We start from the raw sequence: 10,656 nt of genomic DNA on the forward strand, positions 1-10,656 counted from the left end.
GGGAAACCCCACAGGTTTTCGCAGACCGACTGTGGCCTGTGTACCAAAGCGCCTGTAGTGGGGACATAGACAGAGATCACTTAAGCCCGGATAAGTTAGCACACTGGCTCCTAGTAGGTAACAGTTTACCCCGAATAAGAACCAAGGCTGAGGCCTGGTTCGACCCAAGAGGTCCCCAAGCCACCGAACAGGGAGTGCTTAGGCAACTGACCATAGCTTACAGAAACGGCAGAAGGGAGGGGGGGGGGAGGGAGAGGGGGAAGGGAGAAGAGGGGGGAAGGGAGGAAGGGGTGAAGGGAGGAAGGGTGAGGGGGGAAGGGAGAAGGGGAAGGGAGAGGGGGGAAGGGAGAGGGGGTGTTAAATGTTAAAGTGCAACGTCCCCACTGACACCTGGGAGACCCTGGCCAAAGACCGCCCTCAGTGGAGAAAGTGCATCCGGGAGGGCGCTGAGCACCTCGAGTCTCATCGCCGAGAGCATGCAGAAATCAAGCGCAGGCAGCGGAAGGAGCGTGCGGCAAACCTGTCCCACCCACCCCTTCCCTCAACGTCTGTCTGTCCCACCTGTGACAGGGACTGTGGTTCTCGTATTGGACTGTTCAGCCACCTAAGGAGTGGAAGCAAGTCTTCCTCGATCCCGAGGGACGATGATGATGAATGAGCCGGGGACATGAGTTCAAATCCCACCAAGGCAGCTGGGGAATTTAAATTCAGTTCGTTAAACAAATCTGGTATAAAAAGCTAGTGTCAGTAATGGTGACCATGAAACTACCGGATTGTCGTAAAAACCCATCTGGTTCACTAATGTCCTTTAGGGAAGGAAATCTGCCACCCTTACCCGGTCTGGCCTATATGTGACTCCAGACCCACAGCAATATGGTTGACTCTTAACTGCCCTCTGAAATGGCCCAGCGAGACACTCCGTTGTACCAAACCGTTACAAAGAGAACAGCGGTTCTTCTCGAGGGCAATTCAGGATGGGCAATAAATGCTGGCCTTGTCAGTGATGACCACGTCCCGTGAATTCATTTTTTTAAAAACAGATCTTTCCAAAAAGCAAAATGATTAAGTTTTTCATTTTTCAGCCCATCGAACAGTGAATATTTTTTCAGCACTTCATCCTTCAATATCTCAAAGGTTTAACCCTTACCATATTCCAGATGTACGTCCAAAAATTGTACTCTTCGAAATCCAAATCTTGTGATTTGGTCTCGTAGGGTGAGGTTGTTGCAAGGGGTGCAACTTAGGACTGGTGTGTAGCGATGAAATCCTCTTCCATGGAACCATTTGTTGGAGATTGGTGTGTGCCATGGTACAGTTATCCTGGACCTCCATCACTGGCCCTGGTACTGGTGAGAGCACATGTTGCTGATGGTACATCTGGAACACCTGTCACAGAAAGGCCAAGAGAGATGGCCCAGCAGGGGTGTGTCGGGAACATATCAGAAGCAAGGTAAGGGTACACCTGTGGCTCCATCATATCATCATCGGCAGTCCCTAGGAGTCGAGGAAGACTTGCTTCCACTCTAAAAATTAGTCCTTAGGTGGCTGAACAGTCCAATACGAGAGCCACAGTCCCTGTCACAGGTGGGACAGATAGTCCTTGAGGGTAAGGGAGGGTGGGACAGGTTTGCCGCACGCTCCTTCCGCTGCCTGCGCTTGATTTCTGCATGCTCTCGGCGATGAGACTCTAGGTGCTCAGCACCCTTCCAGATGCACTTCCTCCACTTAGGGTGGTCTTTGGCCAGGGACTCCCAGGTGTCAGTGGGCATGTTGCACTTTATCAGGGTGGCTTTGAGGGTGTCCTTGTAACGTTTCCTCTGCCCACCTTTGGCTCATTTGCCATGAAGGAGTTCTGAGTAGAGCTTTAGGAGTCTTGTGTCAGACATGCGGACAGTGTGGCCTGCCCAGTGGAGCTGGTTGAATGTGGTCCCTTGCTCTAAAGTCACCGTATGTGCGGCAGAAATCCAGACATAACAGGCTTTCTGTCGCACTTCCAACAAAGTTACGGCAGCATAATTGGTGTAACAGAAAGGAAGTTTTGGCCTCAGTAGGTAACACCCTCGCCTCTGAGTTAGAATGTTGTGGGTTCAAGTCCCACTCCAGGGGCTCAGTTTCCCCAATGCCGTTTTGGGGCGTATTTGAAGAGTTTGGCCCATTTTTTGGGGCCCGACTGTGCCAAAAAAAAGTTGAAAGTTTCTCGGTTTTAACTTGTGAATGTGGCACATTGTCCTTAAGCGCTGTGGGTAGAGCCTGAGATCTGCATCAAAAAGCTCAGGTTGCCAGGGTAACGAGGGACACACTGGGCTGAGGCTGGAAAGTGAAACGTACAACACATTCTGGGCCGCTCACAGCAACCTGCACAAGCAGCTTAGCAACATGGAAATAGTGAAGGGTCTTTGTGCCAAAAGTTAGCTGAATTAGAGGCCCTCCCTCCCCCATCGCCCCCCCACCGGTGTCCAGTACCACTCCAAGCCCCGGCCGAAAGGCCTCCCTCCCCCTCCCCCCCGGAGCCACTCCTAGCCTCGGCCCAAAAGGCCTCCCTCCCCTCTCCCAGAGCCACTCCTAGACCCGGCTGAAAGGCCTCGCTCCCCCTCCCTCCCCCTCCCCCCCAGAGCCACTCCTAGTCCCGGCCGAAAGGCCCCCTCCCCCCCAGAGCCACTCCTAGACCCGGCCAAAAGGCCTCCCTCCCCTCTCCCAGAGCCACTCCTAGACCCGGCTGAAAGGCCTCGCTCCCCCTCCCTCCCCCTCCCCCCCAGAGCCACTCCTAGTCCCGGCCGAAAGGCCCCCTCCCCTCTCCCGGAGCCGGTACTGCTCCAAGCCCAGGCTGAAAGGGTGGACAGATCAGACTAAAAGCCCCAGATTAAAGTTAGTTCAAGATTAAGGACATGTAATGGGTCGAAAATCCAGTGCTACACTATAAAAAAAAAAGGACACCCGGTAACAAGGAAACAGAGCATGGGATCATCCTCGTATCGAACTTTGGCCAAGGCAAGCCACAGGAAGAAAGGCAGGCTGGGAAATATGTCTGTGGCCAGACACTATGTGAATTGGGGGGCCACAGGTAGGCTGAGAAGCCAGCCAATCCCAGGACAGTGCATCCTGGGCCGGCCAATCAGTGGATCGAGCCGGGCCAGAAGCAGGGAAATCGTCGACCAATGGGGAATACCCGGCCCATTTTGTAAAGAACAGCTTACCTGGATCGAATCAAGGAGATGGATCTATTACCAGCCCATTACCCATGTACAATGGGAAAGCCCCACACCTCAGTACATCCCGACCCTGACACAATAGCCAGCCAGACGATTAGGCACCGAGGTGCACAAGAAACAATGCTTTACATTTAACACCTCATCCCCACCTCGACTCAAGCAATGAGACATTGATTCAGTTTGGGCGCAAAAGGGGCCGGAACCGAACCAATATAAAGGCAAGAGCAAGAAGGACACACAGGCGAAGAAGGAGACGCACACAAGAAGGACACACACTCGGAAGCCTGAGGCTTTGCCTAAAAGAGAGTGCTGGCTCTTTTCATGCATTGCTGCTCAAAGGCACTCCCTGCTGGCTCTCGGCCTTTTGGCTAAGATCAAGTGTAGTATCTGTTGATTGGGTATTCATATGCAAATTGACTGATTGCAGAAACTCGTTGTTCCGGGCTTGCTGGCTCTGGCCCTTTGGCCTGGGCCAAGCACCAATTGGAGCGAAGAGGAAAATCTGCATGTCGACCGACCATTGGTGCCAGGCTGGCACAGCAAGAGGTTGAAGGCTTCGGCCAAAATACCCATCGAAAGGAGGAATCTGCAACCCGGATGGCGGCCAACCGAGCGGCGAACCAGGGCGTCCGAAACACCATCCGAGTGACGGTGAAGACAGACAATGGTCAACCGGGACCTTTTCGTGAAGAAAGTCCTGCTTGGAGCATGTGGCATGAAAGTCGCCGACATCCCGAAGAGAGGTTACTTTGATGTGACCTTCAGAACCGTCACCCTATGCCTGAAGTTCCTGAGGGGATTGAAGGAGGTGAGTGAACCACTGCGCTCAGTGCTGACTTGGGAACCACTGTTCACCCTCCCGTCGCAGAGAAGACGCACTATCACAGTGCAGATGTACAACCCCCACATCCCGGCCATTGATGTGCTGACTTTCCTCGCCAGGTATGTCGATGGTGCAGGAACATAAGAACATAAGAACATAAGAATTAGAAACAGGAGTAGGCCATCTAGCCCCTCGAGCCTGCTCCGCCATTCAACAAGATCATGGCTGATCTGGCCGTGGACTCAGCTCCACTTACCCGCCCGCTCCCCGTAACCCTTAATTCCCTTATTGGTTAAAAATCTATCTATCTGTGATTTGAATACATTCAATGAACTGGGCTCAACTGCTTCCTTGGGCAGAGAATTCCACAGATTCACAACCCTCTGGGAGAAGAAATTCCTTCTCAACTCGGTTTTAAATTGGCTCCCCCGTATTTTGAGACTGTGCCCCCTAGTTCTAGTCTCCCCGACCAGTGGAAACAACCTCTCTGCCTCTATCTTGTCTATCCCTTTCATTATTTTAAATGTTTCTATAAGATCACCCCTCATCCTTCTGAACTCCAATGAGTAAAGACCCAATCTACTCAATCTATCATCATAAGGTAACCCCCTCATCTCCGGAATCAGCCTAGTGAATCGTCTCTGTACCCCCTCCAAAGCCAGTATATCCTTCCTTAAGTAAGGTGACCAAAACTGCACGCAGTATTCCAGGTGCGGCCTCACCAATACCCTGTACAGTTGCAGCAGGACCTCCCTGCTTTTGTACTCCATCCCTCTCGCAATGAAGGCCACCATTCCATTCGCCTTCCTGATTACCTGCTGCACCTGCAAACTAACTTTGGAAACAGCATCGACCTGAAAGACCTCCACGGGATTTGGACCAGCAAGCACCAGATCCAGGTCACCATGAAAGTGGACACCAGCGGAACCATCCTGCAGCCTCCCTCCAGCTTCACCATCGGAGGAAGTCGGGGCTACATGGTGTACGCCGGACAACCCAACGTGTGCCGGACCTGCGGGAAGGCAGGCCATGTGGCGGCAAGCTGCACAACTGTCATCTGCTGCAACTGCAAGAAGGAAGGCCACCAGACAAAGGACTGTAAGGAGACCAAGTGCTGCAACCTCTGTGGTCAGGCTAGAGATCTGTACAAGAACTGCCCCAAGCACAATGTCAGCTCTGCGCAGGCGGCAAAGAACATTGCACCAGAGGAGGAGGAAGCTGAGGAACACAACGCTCCAGAGGAGACCCACACCCTCCCCCCGACCAGCGCCCTGGGCAAAGAAGCAAGCGCCCTCGTGGACTCGGAACAAGTCGGTGAGGAAGAGAAGCCTGCCATGGCGAGCTGCGAGACACCAGCAGCCAGCAGCGAAGCTCTCCCCCATCGCACCGAGTCCAGGAACGAGGAGACAGCGGACGATGAAGCGGGATGGGAGACCGTCAAGGAAAAGGCCCGCAAGTGTAAGGAGAACAGGCGAGCAAGGGCACCGACAGGGAAGAGGCGGCTAACATCCACGACAGACAGCAGCGATGGCAGCTTGTCTGATGAGGAAAGGCGAGACAAAGCCCCTCAATACCGCCACCAAAACAAGAGTCAATACGCCAACCCACAGCCACAGGCGACCGGGAGCAGTGAAGTGACCGGCACAGCCTCGCTCCGGGAACCCGGGAGCAGCGAAGCGCTCAGCGCACACGAGCTCCGGAACACCGGGAGCGAACCAGTGACCAACGCAGACCAGCTCCGGGATACCGGGAGCGACGCAGCGATTGAAGCACACCAGCTCGAAACCGCCGCGACTGAGGAAAAGAGGGAACCACCAACACCAGGCGAGGACTTTCTGACAACACGACACCAGTCCCCTGGTCGAAACACTCCCACGGCAGAGGACGGCCAGTATGCCAGCCCAGGTGAAGTAGACTTTTACAGTGAAAATCTATGTATGTAGGAACCGGCCACTGGGCAGGTCTCCAACGTAAAGGACAGTTTATTTGAAATGTAAATGTTTTGAACTGCAACCTGTAACTTAAACATGGATTTAAAAATAGCATCTATTTACGTGCGTAGCGTAAAATCCACAACGCGATGTGTTTCCACCTTGGGGTACCTCGCCAAGGTCAAGGCAGACCTGCTATTCTTGCCGGAGTGTGGCCTGCCGCACTTCAGCAGTTACCGGCAGTGGTCGCAATGGACCATCCGTCTGGTCAGGAGGCAACGATTGCCGGGCCTCCGGCCTGGGCATTCTGCTGCGGGGAGGCCACTTCACCATCACCGAAGTTAAGGAGGTGGTGGGCGGCCACCTCCTCGTGGCAGACGTAATGTACAAAAATTCCCCTCTAAGGCTAATTAACGTGGATGCCTCGCCTCTCAGAAGCGAGCGACTGGCCCTCTTCCAGCAGCTCCCACTGCTGCTGGCGACATCCAGGCCGGTCGTTCTGGGCGGTGATTTCAACTGTACCATCGATGTGGCTGGACGATCCAGCAGAGCTGACAGCAAACTGGACGCCACGTCCAGACTCCTGATGGACGCGGTAAAAGATGCCAAGCTGTGCGATGTCTTCAGCAACCCTGCAGATGGAACACCGCTCAGATACACCTGGTCGAGACCAGACGGGTCCGTCCATTCCAGAATAGACTTCCTGTTTGTGTCCCACACGCTCAAGGTCAGATCCACATACGTCACGCCGGTGTTCTTCTCTGACCACTGCCTCCTACTGGCCGACTGCCTCCCACAGGAAGACCAGAAAGTTGGCAAGGGATATGGAAGCTGAACGTGAAATTGTTGACCCCGGAAAACGTTGAGGAACTCAAGAGGGATTACAAAGGTTGGAGAACTGTAAAACCCCTCGGTGATTCCCCGATGCACTGGTAGGAAACAATCAAGACAAACATCAAGAGGTTCTTCATCCTCAAAGGTGTTCAGGAGGCGAGAAGGAGACAGAGGGAATTGTCCCAACTCCAGAAGAGTATGCAAAACCTGTTCCTGCTGCAGTCGATGGGGGTCGATGTCGCGGAGGAACTCCAAGAGGTGAAGGGCCAGCAAGCCTCGCTCTTTGCCTCAGAGTCCTCCAAAATCATCTTCCGCTCCAGAGTCCGCTCCGTCGAGCAGGATGAGACGTGTTCGCGTATCTTCTTCCAAAAAGGTAAACACGGGGAGCTCTGTGATCAACAGTCTAAAGGAAGAAGACGGTTCTGTGACGTCTTCGCAGCCCGACATGCTGAGGTCCAGCAAATCCTTCGATGCCGGGCTGTACGACGTCAAGCCCACAGACCGCGCGGCCTCCCGTCCTTCCTGTCGTCTATCACGGAGGTCCTAGATGACAGTGAGCGGGAGAGTCTGGACCACCCACTAACTCTGGACGATCTGACAAAGGCCGTCCGGTCCCTCGCGACGAGTAAAACTCCCGGAAGCGGCGGCTTACCGGGCGAGTTGTATTGGGCTCTGTGGGACTGGATGGGCCCAGACCTGCTGGAAGTGTACGGGGGTATGCTTCTGGCCGGCAGTATGTCAGAATCAATGAGGAAAGGCATCATCACCCTCATCTACAAGCAGAAGGGGGAGAGGGAGGAAATCAAAAACTGGCGGCCCATCTCGCTGCTCAATGTGGACGACAAGATCCTGTCAAAGGTCATCGCCAACAGGGTCAAGTCTGCTCTGGAGCTGGTGATCCACCCGGACCAGACCTGAGCTGTCCCCGGCAGGAAGATCTCTGATAGCCTCGCGCTACTCAGGGATACGATCGCCTACGTGTGGGATAGGAGGGTGGACACCTGTTCAATCAGCTTGGACCAGGAGAAGGTCTTTGACAGGATATCGCACACGTACCTGATGGACGTGCTCTCCAAGATGGGGTTTGGGAGGGTATCTGCCGAGAGCATGCAGAAATCAAGCGCCCACCCTTTCCTCCAACCACTATCTGTCCCACCTGTGACAGGGACTGTGGTTCCCGTATTGGACTGTTCAGCCACCTAAGGACTCATTCTAAGAGTGGAAGCAAGTCTTCCTCGATTCCGAGGGACTGCCTATGATGATGGTTGGAAGTTCTCACCAACATTCATTTGCAAAGAAAGTTAATAACTCCCTCTGCAGCTTGCTGCAGATATAGCATCCACAGAAAATCAATCATTTGAACTTCCGAAGAAAGAATCTTTGTGGCACAGGGAGAGAAATTCCACTCGTGTCAATTTTCGGTGAGAAATGGGAAACGCACTGTGAATACACGCCTGAAGGTGGCGCCCTAAGACCTATTCAAAATTGGGCCTCGGGCCTCATCTCCATGGAACCACGTGAAAATAGAATCTCCTGCAATGGCTTCTCTTCCCACCCCCGCATTGTTACCTCTGGTGTCCCCCAAGGATCTGTCCTGGGCCCCTCCTATTTCTCATCTACATGTTGCCCCTTGACGACATCATCCGAAAACACGGAGTCAGTTTCCACATGTACGATGACGACACCCAGCTCTACCTCACCCCCACTTCTCTCGACCCCTCCACCATCTCTAAATTGTCAGACTGCTTGTCCGACATCCAGTACTGGATGAGCAGAAATATTCTCAGATTTGGGAAGACTGAAGCCATTTTTTTCGGTCCCTGCCAGCACCATTTCCTAGACACTGACTCCATCCCTCTCCCCAACTCCTGTCTGAGGCTGAACTGCACTGTTCGCAACCTTGGTGTCATATTTGACCCTGAAATGAGCTTCCGACCACATATCCGCAGCATATCAAAGGCAGCCTGTTTCCACCTCTGTAACATCGCCTATCTCCACCCATGCCTCAGCTCATCTACAGACCAGTTAGCCTAACATCTGTGTTTGGGAAAATGTTGGAGTCGATTATTAAAGAAGCAGTAGCGGGACATTTGGAAAAGCATAATTTGGTCAGGCAGAGTCAGCATGGATTTATGAAGGGGAAGTCATGTTTGACAAATTTGCTGGAGTTCTTTGAGGATGTAATGAACAGGGTGGATAAAGGGGAACCAGTGGGTGTGGTGTATTTGGACATCCACAAGGCATTTGACAAGGTGCCACATAAAAGATTACTGCACAAGATAAAAGTTCACGGGGCTGGGGTTCACGGGGTATATTAGCATGGATAGAGGATTGGCTAACTAACGGCAAACAGAGAGTCGGGATAAATGGTTCATTCTCTGGTTGGCAACCAGTAACTAGTGGGGTGCCGCAGGGATCAGTGCTGGGACCCCAACTATTTACAATCTATATTAATGACTTGGAAGAAGGGACTGAGTGTTACGTAGACAGGTTTGCTGACAATACAAAGATGGGAGGAAAAGCAATGTGTGAGGAGGACACAAAACATCTGCAAAAAGACATAGAGTAAGTGGGTGGGCAAAAATTTGGCAGATGGAGTATAATGTTGGAAAGTGTGAGGTCATGCACTTTGGCAGAAAAAAATCAAAGAGCAAGTTATTATTTAAATGGAGAAAGATTGCAAAGTGCTGCAGTACAGCGGGACCTGGGGGTACTTGTGCATGAAACACAAAAGGATAGTATGCAGGTACAGCAAGTGATCAGGAAGGCCAATGGAATCTTGGCCTTTATTGCAAAGAGGATGCAGTATAAAAGCAGGGAAGTCTTGCTACAGTTATACAGGGTATTGGTGAGGCCACACCTGGAATACTGCGTGCAGTTTTGGTTTCCATATTTACGAAAGGATATACTTGCTTTGGAGGCTGTTCAGAGAAGGTTCACTAGGTTGATTCCGGAGATAAGGGGGTTAACTTAATGAGGATAGGTTGAGTAGGTTGGGCCTCTACTCATTGGAATTCAGAAGAATGAGAGGTGATCTTATCGAAACGTATAAGATTATGAGGGGGTTTGACAAGGTGGATGCAGAGAGGATGTTTCCACTGATGGGGGAGACTAGAACTAGGGGGCATAATCTTAGAATAAGGGGCCACCCATTTAAAACTGAGATGAGGAGAAATTTCTTCTCAGAAGGTTGTAAATCTGTGGAATTCGCTGCCTCAAAGAGCTGTGGAAACTGGGACATTAAATAACTTTAAGACCAGAAATTAAACAGTTTCTTAAATGATAAGGGGATAAGGGGTTATGGGGAGTGGGCAGGGAAGTGGAGCTGAGTCTATGATCAGATCTGCCATGAGCTTATTGAATGACGGAGCAGGCTTGAGGGGCCATATGGCCTACTCCTGCTCCTATTTCTTATGTTATTATCCGCTGCTGAAACCCTCATCCATGCCTTTATACCTCTAGACTTGACTATTCCAACACACTCCTGGCTGGCCTCCCACATTCTACCTTACGTAAGCTAGAGATGATCCAAAACTCAGCTGCCCGAGGCCTAACTCGCACCAAGTCCTGATCACCAATCACCTCTGTGCTCGCTGACCTGCATTGGCTCCCGGTTAAGCAACGCCTCGATTTCAAAATTCTCATCCTTGTTTTCAAATCCCACCATGGTCTCGCCCCTCCCTATCTCTGTAATCCCCTCCAGCCCTACAAACCCCCGAAATGACTGTGCTCCTCTAATTCTGCCCTCTTGAGCATCCCTGATTATAATCGCTCAGCCATCGGTGGCTGTGCTTTCTGTTTCAAGCTGTGGAACTCCCTGCCAAAACCTCTCCGCCTCTCTACCTCTTTCTTCTCCTTT

At 52.1% G+C, this 10,656-nt stretch overlaps 1 pseudogene; it reads left to right on the plus strand.

Annotated features, from left to right (window-relative positions):
• Positions 1-3,557: 3,557 nt before the first annotated feature.
• On the plus strand, positions 3,558-3,694 carry LOC139279863 (U2 spliceosomal RNA; annotated as a pseudogene).
• The last annotated feature ends 6,962 nt before the right edge of the window (positions 3,695-10,656 follow it).

This window comes from Pristiophorus japonicus, chromosome 1 (assembly GCF_044704955.1).
Source record: "Pristiophorus japonicus isolate sPriJap1 chromosome 1, sPriJap1.hap1, whole genome shotgun sequence".
Lineage (NCBI taxonomy): Eukaryota > Metazoa > Chordata > Chondrichthyes > Pristiophoridae > Pristiophorus > Pristiophorus japonicus.